The sequence below is a fragment of the Octopus sinensis genome, linkage group LG6 (assembly GCF_006345805.1).
Source record: "Octopus sinensis linkage group LG6, ASM634580v1, whole genome shotgun sequence".
In the NCBI taxonomy this organism is placed as follows: Eukaryota; Metazoa; Mollusca; class Cephalopoda; order Octopoda; family Octopodidae; genus Octopus; species Octopus sinensis.
This window is the reverse complement of record NC_043002.1, coordinates 95,229,366-95,243,258: the sequence shown is the minus strand read 5'-3', so window position 1 is coordinate 95,243,258 and position 13,893 is coordinate 95,229,366. Positions and strand designations below refer to the sequence as shown.

The window sequence follows — 13,893 nt, the reverse complement described above, 5'->3', positions numbered from 1 at the left end:
GAATGAACAAGAGACAACAACTTATCTAATTTATTTAGGCTATTTTGAGAAACTATTTAATAGTTAATTGGTTTCTGAAAATAGTCATACAAATCTATAAGTCTGATAATAAAATAAAATTCATTTGTGGATAACCTAGGATTGAACTCTGAATACGTAATTACACTGAGGTGCATGGCTGAGAGCTCAAGAAGTTTGTTTTCTAATCACACAGTTTCAGGTTCAGCCCAATTGTGTAGCACCTTGGGCAAATGTCTCCAAGAGAGGAGAGGTGGGTGGGAGGAAGTAGGAGAGAGGGGGAGATAGGCAAAGGGAGGAGGTTAGATGAAGAGGGGAGGAGAGTTGAATCCATGTGGCGCAAAGGAGTGAAGAGAGAAGATTAATCCCTTTTCATGACGCAAATGGGAGTCTGGATGGCCCCTGTGCAAAGACAATCCGAACATGGACAGGCGTTGCAAAGAGTGACCGGTAGAGCAGAAATGGTGTGAGACAGCGATGTCTCGGAGGTGTTCCGCGGACTGGTCAGCCAAGCAGCGTCCTGTTTGTCCGATGTACAAAGAATGGCAGAGAGAGCTGGAGATGCAATAAATGATATTGGTAGAAGTGCAGGTGAAGGAGTCGGTGATGTGATAGGGTCGATGATGGGTTCCGGTGAGGAGGGTGGTGTTGGAGAAGTAAGGGGAAGTGTGGCAGCATGGGAATGAGGGAGGTTGTGTTGGGGAAGCTGTGGACCAAGAGGTCTCGTAGGTTGTGGGCTCGTTTGAAGGAGGGGAGGGAAGATGTGTGAAGTGGAGGGATCGGACTGGAGACACTGGAAAGCTCAGAGAATGGTGCGTTGGAGAGGTAGGGTGGTGGGGTGATAGGTGAAGGGAAAAGGGAAGTGGGAGATCGCAGGGCGGGTTTGGGGGAAGAGAGCAGATGCACGGTCCATGGAACATGCTCTAACAAGGGCAGTGTGGATAGTGGTGCGGGGATACTCACATAGGATGAAATGGCAAGACATGAGTTGAGACTGAGTCTCAAAGTCATGATTGTCACTACAGAGCCTGCGTAGACGGAGGAATTGGGAATAGGGGATGGAAAGCTTGGTATGTTTAGGGTGGGAGGAGGAGATACATATATGTATGTATATAATTCTAAATGAAGTATTAAAATACATGTGTGCATGTATACTTATATATATATATATGTATATATGTGTGTGTGTGTGTACTTGTGGCTCTGTCATATTACATGATAATTCTAAACAAGTATTATATAACAGATCTTATTCATGTATATATATATATATAAATGTATACATATACATATATATATACATATATACATATATATATACATATACATATATATATATAAATGTATACATATACATATGTATATATATATGTATATATATATATATATATATATGTGTATATATGTATATATGTATATGTATATACATATATATGTATATACATATATATATATGTATATATATACATATATATATATTATATATATGTGTGTGTGTATATATATATATATACATATATATATATATATGCATATATATATAAGTATATATATATTTTGCCCATAGCCAAACATGTCTTCATGTCTGGCTATGGGCAAAATACTACCTTACTTGGAAACAGTTCAGGGCTGGCAAAAAAAAAAAAAAAAAAAAAAAGCATCCAACTGCAGAAAACCTGCCTCAACAAAACATCACCTGACTTGCCGAAAGAATGGAGAAGTGAATGTTAAAGCGATGATGGTGATGAAAATTTAAACAAAGAACTGGCATATAGCACAAGCAGAATATAAAAGGAGATAAAAATACAATAACATGAAGAAACTCGAAACCGTTTCCCCTGTTAATAACTTGAATCTTACAATACACAATCTATACACTGATACACCCAAACACACAACTGTAAACATATATTTATTGTTCTATGGTTAGGTTACATATATTTCAGCAACATTGATAGTAATCAGTTTTAGTAAAGCATTTATTTCCTCATAATTATTTTGTTGTTCAATAAACAAAATAGCATTGTGTATATTTTCAATGATTTCCTTGACATCGCCACTCCTCATCTTCCTTGTTCTTCACAGCAGTAGTCACCAGTAATCCTCAGTATTAGGTTTTATATCTTCTTGAGATTAAGATAAGTCGCTTTATAAAATAGCAGTAGATAACAGAGCAGCTGTTATTGCTGTTGTTGTTGTTTAGCCCCAGGTCAACTCCAATGGTGCAGGCCTATGACTAAAGAAATTGTATCTAAATATATGTAAGACTGCATTATGCAGTACGTCCTTTCATTTTGTGAAAAGAAAGTTTTGGCTGTTATTTTAGCAGATCAAGTCACCACATAGAGACCACCTTTATTGGTTGATATACATTTTTTATATATATATATATATATATATATATATATAATTTATTTAAAACAAAACTGTCTGACGAATGGGAACGTGAAACTCCGAGTAACAGCTTTTGCTGAATTTCTGCTGCTTTTAAATAATGCATATTACTCTACCCCTGGTATTTGAGTACTCTTTTTTCCACCTTGTATCACATTTATGTGTTTACTCTGGTATATATATATATATATATATATATATATATATATACATACATATATATGTACATATATGTGTATATTTATATATATGTGTGTGTGTGTATATATATGTGTGTGTGTATATACATATGCATGTATGTGTGTATATATATATGTATGTGTGTATATATATATATATATATATGTGCGTGTGTGTGTGCGTGCGTGTGCATGTATGTATATATATATATATATCATCATTTTTAATACCCACTTTTCTATGCTTGCATGGGTTGGATAGAGTTTATTTGAGGTAGATTTTTCAAGGACCAGACACCCTACCTGTCACAGAAATTAATGACATGATAATCGTTTTACGACTATTACATGATATCAAGACAAGAAGACACAAACATACAGATCCTCACATAGACAGACAGACAGACACACACACACACATACATACATAGGCAATTATGTGGATAAACAGATTAGATGCATTTGAGCATCAAATATAAAATATATATACATATGTATACATGCAAAACAAGAGGAAGCAAAAAGTGGAGGCTTTCAGACAATGAACATTTATATATAAATATATAGATATTGATAGTAATAGATCCAACTTAGGCAGAGTATAAACAACATAGGGGGAAGAAAGGTGTTATAAGCCCAACAGCTGTTTCAGGGAACTTGGAGATCCATCATAATGTTGATAGATGTAATTCATCACAATATGTGGCTGTAATGGAAGCAATCAACATTGGATAAGATGAGCCTCCATCATCAGGGTAGAAAAGGTCTTACATTTCAGATCTTAATGCAGAGAGGCTCAAAGATGGAATGACTAAATGTGGGAAGCTCGCCATATCAGAGGGAGGGAGTAGAGGGTCGGTGGGGCTATGGAGTGTTAAGGCAGGGAATGGCGAGAGGATATAAGAGAGCTAATTCATGAAGAAGGAGGGGGTTTAATAATGAGGGTATTAAGGGAAGTGATAGTAGAGGTGGAGAGTTGGGAGATGAGTGGGAAGGGTAGGATAGATAGTAATTTAAGGGTGGCCAGTTGTTGCTGGGTTTGTGTATAGGAGTCAAAGTTTAGGGTTAATAACTATAAAAGTATTGGAGGTGGAGTGGATGGCAATTATTTGAGGGAAGGATAGTATCTAATTTGGCAGTGGAGGGAGATTACTAAGGTATGTAGAAAGATATGAGAGAAGATAGAGGGAGGTGACCAAAGTGGGGGATGAGTTGGTGGTCAAAGTAGCAGTAGTTAGTACCTTAATGAAGATGGGTTGGTAATGGAGGGGGAGTATAGAGGTATGGAGAGGTGTATGAAACTGAATAGGGAGAGATGAAGAGAGGGAGGGAGAAATTGATAGTTTGGTAGCTAATTGAGTGGGGTAGGTTTAAATGATTTTTGTTGAAGAGGAGAAATGAGAGAATGGGGAAAGAACACCACTTGTGGAAATGGAGAGGATGTGAGATGTGGTGGGCAAGAGGAATTTGCAAAAGTAATCATGAGAAGGAATAATTTAGTAGGAAGGGTCGTATTAGTGGAGGGGTGAGTTGCTAGGTATTCCTAGTTGTACCTGAAGGTTAATCATAATTAAAGGATAATCATAGTTATTGAGATTACATAGCTTTAATGAAATGGGCATGTGATGAGTAGAACCTGTGTTTACAAGACAGTATTACAGCTGAGAATCTATTAAGTTGTGAAGAATGGTTACAGAGATATTTAAACACAATTTACAAAGGTCTTTGTTGTATGGGGGAACTTCATGATGGACCAGGATAGGGTATGGGGAACATTTTGGGATTTGAGGTTGTGTATGTAAGTTGCTAAGAAGGTAGATAGTTTAGAATTTAGAATGGAGAAAGAGTTCATGTGTGCTTGGCAGCATATATAATGGAATTCTTTCAGCTTTCATCTATCAAATCCACTCAAATGGCTTTGGTTGACCCAGGGCTATAGTAGATGCTCACCAGTGTATCACACAGTGAGTTTGAACCTAGAACCATGAGGTTGGGATGTAGACTTCTAAACCACAGAGCCATGCCTCTGAGGTAAGTGTGTGTATATATATGTATGTATGTATACATATATACACAAGCAGATATAGATATATATTCTTTTATTCTTTTACTTGTTTCAGTCATTTGACTGTGGCCATGCTGGAGCACCACCTTTCAGTGGAACAAATCGTCCCCAGGACTTATTCTTTGTAAACCTAGTACTTATTCTATCAATCTCTTTTACCAAAACCACTAAGTTATGGGGACATAAACACACCCACAACGGTTATCAAGCAATGGTGAAGTGGGGACAAACACACACACATATATAATATATATATATATATATATATTTAAGTAGGTGAATGAATTATCCTATGTTTATCGTCAGCATGGAAAATTCGTTTAACCGAAACCTGGGTAGCAAATTCACATCAGAAAACACGGTTGAAGCAACCTGTCAAGGGTAGAAACTCCGGGTTCATGTGCAGAAATTTGTGTGTTGTATATGAATCAATGAAAGAATGGAGTCGAACGAAGATGTTAACAAAATTCCTTTACTCTCGACACATGTTTCGAAGACAGCATGTTCTCATTCCAAAGGAATATATATATATAAAACAGGTTTCTTTCAGCTTCCATCTACCAAATCCACTCACAAGGCTTTGGTTGGCTTGAAGCTATAGTAGAAAAGACTTGCCTGGGACCATATGATTGGGAAGCAAGCTTCTTACCATACATCTGTATATGTATTTATAAATATATGCATTAAGAAGGACATGCAGTCTTAGAAACCAAGTCAAAACTGACTGGAACTTGGTGCAGCTCTCCAGCTTGCCAACTCTAGTCAAACCACCCAGCCCATGGAAAATGGATGTTAAAGGATGATTTGTTGATGATGATGATATACTAGTTCTTGATTTACTACATCAAGTCCAGTAGTACCCATGAAACTGTCAATGATAAATAAACTTACGAGATGATGATAATATGTGGTATTGAGTGACAATAGCATCCAGACTAGGAGGTTCTGTTGGTGAGAAACGATGCAATATGGTATTGGAATATGTGGCTGACATTTATTAACTTTATCACTGTCATTAATTTTAAATCCCAATGACAGATCAGTTCCCTGACAGTAGAATAAAGGAAAGAAAGGTACAATAAAACAGAAAAGCGGAAGAAGTGATAAAAGGTCAAAGAGTGTAAATTTGAGAGGGGAAACTATATATAGACAGATAATGCTAGAGTGTACTTATGCCTGAGTGTGTGTGTGCACATTAAGACACGCACGTATATATGTATATATATATATATAAAATACATACACATAAACGCAAACATATATATATGTTAGAAGACAATGTGCCACACTGGGTGTGAACTTAGATCCATGAGGTTGGGATGTAGACTTCTAAATCACAGAGCCATGCTTGAGTGAGCAAGTGAGTAAGTAAGTGTGTGTGTGTGTGTGTGTATATATATATATATATATATATACACGTGCAGGCATGGCTGTGTGGTAAGAAGCTTGCTTCCCAACCACATGGTTCTGGGTGCATTCCAACTGCATGGCACCTTGGGCAAGTGTCTTCTACTATAGCCGCAGGCTAACCACAAAGCCTTGTGAGCAGATATGGTAGGCAGAAACTGAAAGAAGCTCATCATATATATATATGTGTGTGTGTGTGTGTGTGGTGTGTGTGTGTGTGTGTGTGTGTGTGTGTGTGTGTGTGTGTATATTTATGTGTGTGGGTCTGTCCCACCCACCATTGCTTGACAAATGTTGGTGTGAATGCAAAGTTTGCTTATCAGTCATTAAGTTTCAGGTTCAATCCCAATGTGTGGAAACCTTGAGCAAGTGTTTTTTTTTTTTTTTTTGTTACTATAGCTTCTGCATGACCAATACCCTATGAAGAAAAATTGATTGAAAGACACATGCAGAGAAGCCTGTTGTATGTAAATGAGTACGTGTGTATGCATGCATGCATATGCACACATGCATGCATGCATATGCACACATTGTTCTTGGTAAACAAGTTGACATTAGGTAGGGCATTAGGTACGATAAATAGATGGCTACCGTTGATAAAATAGAGTAATTGCTATGCTGATAACACCTACTGAGCTAATGACACAGCTACTTTCTTGTTTTTCTTTTCTGTTTTCGTTAAAGGCATGCTAGTTTTGGAGAAATTCTCGATTCCTGAGACTATCTCTCCCTTCACATTTGTGGTTGGTCCTGACTATCATCAAATGATTATACAACCTTGTTTGAAAGAAGAGATAATTTCAATAAATCAAGAATACATGTTGCCTGGTTTTTTTTCATATAACTGATTTTTGTTTTGTTTTTTTTTTCCCTCTTTTTCTTCTTTTGTTTAAAATACATGCCACTGGGTGCTATGATCTATTTCTCTTGGCCCATCTTTATTTTACACATGCACACATGAGTGCTTGTGTGAATGTGTGTGTATTTGTGTGGCTATATATAAATAGATATGTGTATACATTCATAGATACATGCATACATACATACACACATATACATATATATACACACACACACACATATATATATATATACACACACACATATATATATATACACACACACACATATATATATACACACACACACACACATATATATATACACACACACATATATATATATATACACACACACACGTATATATATATACACACACATATATATATATACACACACACACACACATATATATATACACACACACACACATATATATATACACATATATATACACACACACACACACACACACACCACACACACACATATATAAATATATATATATATATACACACACACACACACATATATATATATATATGTACGCACACATGCGCATATATGTTTGTGCATATACATGAGCTTATGTGTGTATATATGTGTATTTGTGTGAAAATATATGTGTGTGTGTGTGTGTGTGTGTGTGTGTGTGTGTGTGTGTGTACAACTGATCATTCAATAAATGAAAAGAGAATAAAGAGCAGAAGACAAGTAAAAAGAGACGGAACAACGATGAGAGATACGACTAGTTATGGAGAATGTAACACTGAAAATATAAACTGATGAATGAGGAACACAAAAATTAAGGGTATTCTGACTTAAGAGAATAAAAGAACAAGAATAGATGGGGATAAATGGAAAAGAGGAGTTGCATGGAAGGTAGAAGTGGGAGTAATAGAATGGTGATATGAAAGGAATTAGGAGGAAAAAAAAAAAAAGAAACTATATAGCCTGCACTCTTATTTTAGTTTGTGAAGTAACAGGGTAAGGCGAGTGTATAACAGAAGACATTTAATGTAATGATGGTGGTGGTGGTGGTAGTGATACTGATGATGATAGCTCTTCAGCATCAATTCTTTGATGCCAGTATATTTTGTATGATACTGTCTATTGTAATTAGCAGGATAGTGTGGCAGTGTATGCATTATAGTTAAATGGCAAGATAAATCTTGCAGAATAAAGCGTTATAAGTTAGAATATATATACATACATATATATGTGTGTGTATGTGTTTACATATATGTATATATATAAATATATACATATGTGTGTTTATATATATATATAATATATATATATACACACCACACACACACATATATATATATATATATGTACGCACACATGCGCATATATGTTTGTGCATATACATGAGCTTATGTGTGTATATATGTGTATTTGTGTGAAAATATATGTGTGTGTGTGTGTGTGTGTGTGTGTGTGTGTGTGTGTGTGTGTACAACTGATCATTCAATAAATGAAAAGAGAATAAAGAGCAGAAGACAAGTAAAAAGAGACGGAACAACGATGAGAGATACGACTAGTTATGGAGAATGTAACACTGAAAATATAAACTGATGAATGAGGAACACAAAAATTAAGGGTATTCTGACTTAAGAGAATAAAAGAACAAGAATAGATGGGGATAAATGGAAAAGAGGAGTTGCATGGAAGGTAGAAGTGGGAGTAATAGAATGGTGATATGAAAGGAATTAGGAGGAAAAAAAAAAAAAGAAACTATATAGCCTGCACTCTTATTTTAGTTTGTGAAGTAACAGGGTAAGGCGAGTGTATAACAGAAGACATTTAATGTAATGATGGTGGTGGTGGTGGTAGTGATACTGATGATGATAGCTCTTCAGCATCAATTCTTTGATGCCAGTATATTTTGTATGATACTGTCTATTGTAATTAGCAGGATAGTGTGGCAGTGTATGCATATAGTTAAATGGCAAGATAAATCTTGCAGAATAAAGCGTTATAAGTTAGAATATATATACATACATATATATGTGTGTATGTGTTTACATATATGTATATATATAAATATATATATATATACATGTGTGTGTTTAAATATATATATATATATATATATATATATACATATTAAAATATATACCTATGTGTGTGTTTATATATATATATATACATGTGTGTGTTTATATATATATATATATATATATATACATATGTGTGTGTTTATATATATATATACATACATATATACATATATATATACATGTGTGTGTTTAAATATATATATATATATATATGTATGTGTGTGTGTATATATGTGTATGTGTGTGTATATATGTGTGTGTGTGTGTGTGTATGTATATGTGTGGGTGTGTATGCATAAGAGTGTACACAATTATATATACATGTACATAAAGAAAAATATATACATGCATACACATGGCTATATAGATATGTACACACACACACATAATGTGTATATATATATGCATATATATGTAACATATATGTACATGTATGAGTGTATGTACTGAGAGAAATAAAAAAATAGCTGATGTCACAAGAAAGAAAAATAAAGATGGAACAGAAGAGAATGAGAAGAGGAAGAAAAGAGGGAGGCGAAACGAGAGGGATGAGTTGTAGGTGAGGAGAGACACAAAGAACTATGTTGACAAAAGAAGTATGTGATGTCGGATACATGAATGAAGTTTCACAGGAGATGAAATAAAAAAAAAAAAAAAAAAAAAAAGAAAATGCAAACCAAACATTGATTAATGCAAAAATTACATCCAGACACATATCTATGCTTCTCACTGGTTTCACTAAGCCATTTCATATACATACATATATATATATTTCTTTACTACCCACAAGGGGCTAAACACAGAGGGGACAAACAAGGACAGACAAACGGATTAAGTCGATTCTATCGACCCCAGTGTGTAACTGGTACTTAATTTATCGACCCTGAAAGGATGAAAGGCAAAGTCAACCTCGGCGGAATTTGAACTCAGAACGTAACAGCAGACGAAATACGGCTACGCATTTTGTCCGGCGTGCCAACGTTTCTGCCAGCTCGCCGCCTAATACATACATATAAATGTATATATATATATATATATATATATATATACATACACATACACACACACACACACACAAACACACACACACACAAACATAAAGACAATAAACATGCAGAATCAGGTACAGTACTACTGAATGGCACCTTGGGCAAGTGTCTGCTACTCTTGTTTTAGACCAACTAAAAGCTTTATTAGTTGACAGAAATTGAAAGAAGCCTGTTGTGTGTGTACAAAACGAAGGTGCAATGACTTAGTGGTTAGAGTGTCCAGCTCATAATCATGAGGTAGTGAGTTCGATTCCTGAACAGGGTTGTGTGGTGTGTTGTGTTCTTGAGCAAGACGCTTTATTTTGACATTGGTCCAATTCACTCAGCTGTAGAAATGAGTTGTGACATCAGTGGTGTCAGGGCTTTGCCTTTCCTTTGGATAACACCAGTGGTGTGTGTGTGTGTGTGTATGTGTGAATGGTGGGGGATGGTATGTATGGATGACTGCTGGTCTTCTATAAACAACCGTACCTGAACTTGTGCCTCAGAGTGGAACTTCCTAGGTGTAATGCTATGGTCATTCATGTCCAAAGAGTGCCTTTACTTGTGTGTGTGTGTCAAGGTGCCTGTCTTACAGTCATAAGGTAGTAAATTCGATTCCCAGACTGAGTTGTGTGTCATGTTCTTGAGCAAGACTGTTTATTTTCATGTTGCTCCAGTTCATTCAACTGCAGAAATGAGTTGCAATGTCAGTCATGCCAAACTGTGTCGCTCTTTGCCTTTCCCTTGGAGAACATCGGTGGCATGGAGGGTGGTGCTTGTGGTATGCTAGTCTTCCATAAACAACCTCGCTAAGACTTGTGCCTTGGAGGGGAACTTCCTAAGTGCAATTCCATGGCCTTTCATGACTGAAGGGGGTCGTTACCCTTTACCTTAATATATAAAATTATAAAGCCACACAATTATGTTTAGTACCACTGCATGGTACATTTGACAAGTGTCTTCTAGAAGCTTTGTTGGTTGATGGAAATTGAAAGAAGCTTATAGTCTGTGTGTGTGTGTGCGTATACATGTATACGAGCCTGTTGTGTGCGCATATATATATATGTAAGAATTTTTTGCATAATGAGATAAAAAAAACCAAGGCTGTATAGATAGGTCTTACAGCTGTTTCTAGGATATTAATTAAAAATATCCCTTCCTTGGAGGTGGTGTGAGAGGAAAAATTTTTCTTTTCACACTGTCTCCAATGAAGGGATATTATTAATTAATATCCTAGAAACAGCTGTAAGACCTTCTATCTATAAATGCTCTAATATCTATACAGCCTCGATTTTTTTATCTCATTATGCAAAAAATTCATATATACAAACGCTGACATAGAACCAACGTTGAACCCTTTATTCGCAATATTACCGAATCTGAAACTTAACTATGGTCTGTCTATAGCATTTATTCAGCATGGTCTCAATGACACCATTATCTCTTATATATATATATTGTGTGTATGCTTGTGTGTCCTTGAATTGACCTAGTGTAGTAGTTGCAAAGGAGCATGGCTTGTGTAAGCTGTGTTATTTGTTTGCAGTCTTCTCTGAAAATATGTCCAACCATTAGGTAATATTACCTAGCTTGGAAATAGGTGAGCATTGATGACAAGAAGGACATCTGGTCATAGAAACTCTGTCTCCAAGAATTCTGTTTCACCCATCAGAAACATGGAAAAATTGGACACTAAAATGATGATAATAATAATACACTGATACAGAGAGTGGGAGAGAGAGAGGGAGAGAGAAGTGTAGATAGAAATAAGGAAGATGAAAAGAAGGATGAAAGAAACAAAGAAACATAGGAGAGCCTGACAGAGAGTAATTAATGTAGGGGGGGGGAAATGGGAGAGTAGAAAAAGAAGAGTAAGAAACAGAGAGAGGAAGAGATGAGTGAAATGTTTGAACAAGATAAAAAGCAATTAAATAAAAGTAGCTTAGAGTCAATAAGATAATGAAGAGTTAATGAATACAGCTTTTGCTAGAAGCTTCTAAATATTTGTAAAGGTGAAAATATCAACTAGCTTTACAAGTTAAGGTGTCAAGGTAAGTGTTTGAAAGTGAAGCCAGCAGACTAAAATTAAGTGAGAAAGAGCACCGAGATTAGAAAATAACCTGTTCCATTACAGAAGTATCAGCATATGACAAGAAATTTTTCAATTTCAGTTATATTACAGTAGCTCGAGAAATGTTTACCAACCTGAGTGCCATGGTCCACAGAGTTGATAGTTTCTATGTGGTGGTGGTAGTGGTGGGGGTTCAGAAAAATTTTTGAGATTTACAGAAGTAACCTGTAAAATTAGATGAAACTGGAATGTTATCTATTTTTTGTAAAGAATGAGAACATAGGTGCAGGAGTGGCAGTGTGGCAAGTTATAGGTACAAGAGCGGCTCTGTGGTAAGTAGCTTGCTTACTAACCACATGGTTCTGGGTTCAGTCCCACTGCGTGGCACCTTAGACAACTGTCTTCTACTATAGCTTCGAGCCGACCAAAGCCTTGTGAGTGGATTTGGTAGACGGAAACTGAAAGAAGCCTGTTGTATATATGTATATATATATATATGTGTGTGTGAGTGTTTGTCCCCCCAACATTGCTTGACAACCGACGCCGGTGTGTTTGCGTCCCCGTAACTTAGCGGTTTGGCAAAAGGGACCAATAGAGTAAGTACTAGGCTTACAAAGAATAAGTCCTGGTGTCAATTTGCTTGACTAAAGGCGGTACTCCAGCATGTCCACAGTCAAATGACTGAAACAAGTAAAAGAATAAAAGAGCTGCTTAAAGAGGTGTTGATCTCTAATTGAGGAGGGAACCTGTGGATGGGGTAGACCCAGGAAGACGGTGGATGAAGTAGTGAGAAGAGATCTTCAGATGCTGGGCCTCACTGAGGAAATGACAAGGGACTGGGAGCTGTGGTGATTTGCTGTACTTGAGAAGACACATCAAACGAAGTAAAATTGTGGTCATTCATACCTACAAGCATGTCTTTTGCAGGTGCCAGTGCCATCTACAATGCACTCATGCCAGTTCTGTGTAAATGCACTCGTGATGGTACTGCATAAACACACCTGTGCTGGTGCTGCATAAATGTACTCATGCTGGTAGTATGTAAAAGGCGGCGAGCTGGCAGACACGTTAGCACGCCGGGCGAAATGCTTAGTGGTATTTCGTCTGCTGTTACATTCTGAGTTCAAATTCCGCCAAGGTCGACTTTGCCTTTCGTCCTTTCGGGGTCAATAATTCAAGTACCAGTTACGCACTGGGGTCGATATAATCGACTTAATCCGTTTGTCTGTCCTTGCTTGTCCCCTCTGTGTTTAGCCCCTTCTGGGTAGTAAAGAAATAGGTATGTAAAAGGCATCCAGTATGTAAAAAGCATCATAGGAAAGGTATCCAGCTGTAGAAACCACGCCATAACAGACAACTGGAGTATGGACTGTTTCCCTGCTGGCCAACTCTTGTCAAACCATCCAATCCATGCCAGTATGGAAAACAGATGTTAAATGATGTTTATGTTTTTTAAAGAAAGTAGAAAAAAACACTGAAGTTTTAGGGAACAGGTCAGATCCACTCACAAGGCTTTGGTCGGCTCGAAGCTATAGTAGAAGACATTTGCCCAAGGTGCCATGCAGTGGGACTGAACCCGGAACCATGTGGTTGGTAAGCAAGCTACTTACAACACAGCTGCTCCTGCGCCTATAACTTGCCACACTGCCACTCCTGCACCTATGTTCTCATTCTTTACAAAAAAGTTTTAGGGAACAGGTCAGATCCACTCACAAGGCTTTGGTCGGCTCGAAGCTATAGTAGAAGACATTTGCCCAAGGTGCCACGCAGTGGGACTGAACCCGGAACCATGTGGTTGGTAAGCAAGCTACTTACAACACAG

At 36.7% G+C, this 13,893-nt stretch overlaps 1 protein-coding gene and 1 long non-coding RNA gene across 4 annotated transcripts in view; one reads left to right on the top strand and one right to left on the bottom strand.

Moving 5' to 3' along the window:
• Positions 1-13,893, bottom strand: part of LOC115212942 (protein-tyrosine sulfotransferase 1) — a 570,511-nt gene that overhangs the window by 128,907 nt on the left and 427,711 nt on the right. Inside the window, exons 1-2 of one of the 3 annotated variants that reach the window (XM_036504171.1) lie at positions 5,984-5,995; positions 5,382-5,386 (exon numbers count right to left, since the gene is read on the bottom strand). The exons of the other annotated variants lie outside the window; for them this stretch is intronic. The gene's annotated coding sequence lies outside the window, so the exon portion shown is untranslated. Of the gene's footprint in view, positions 1-5,381; positions 5,387-5,983; positions 5,996-13,893 lie in introns of those variants that run through there. 3 annotated transcript variants of the gene reach the window in all.
• Positions 1-13,893, top strand: part of LOC118764001 — a 33,379-nt gene that overhangs the window by 9,321 nt on the left and 10,165 nt on the right. The window lies entirely within an intron of this gene.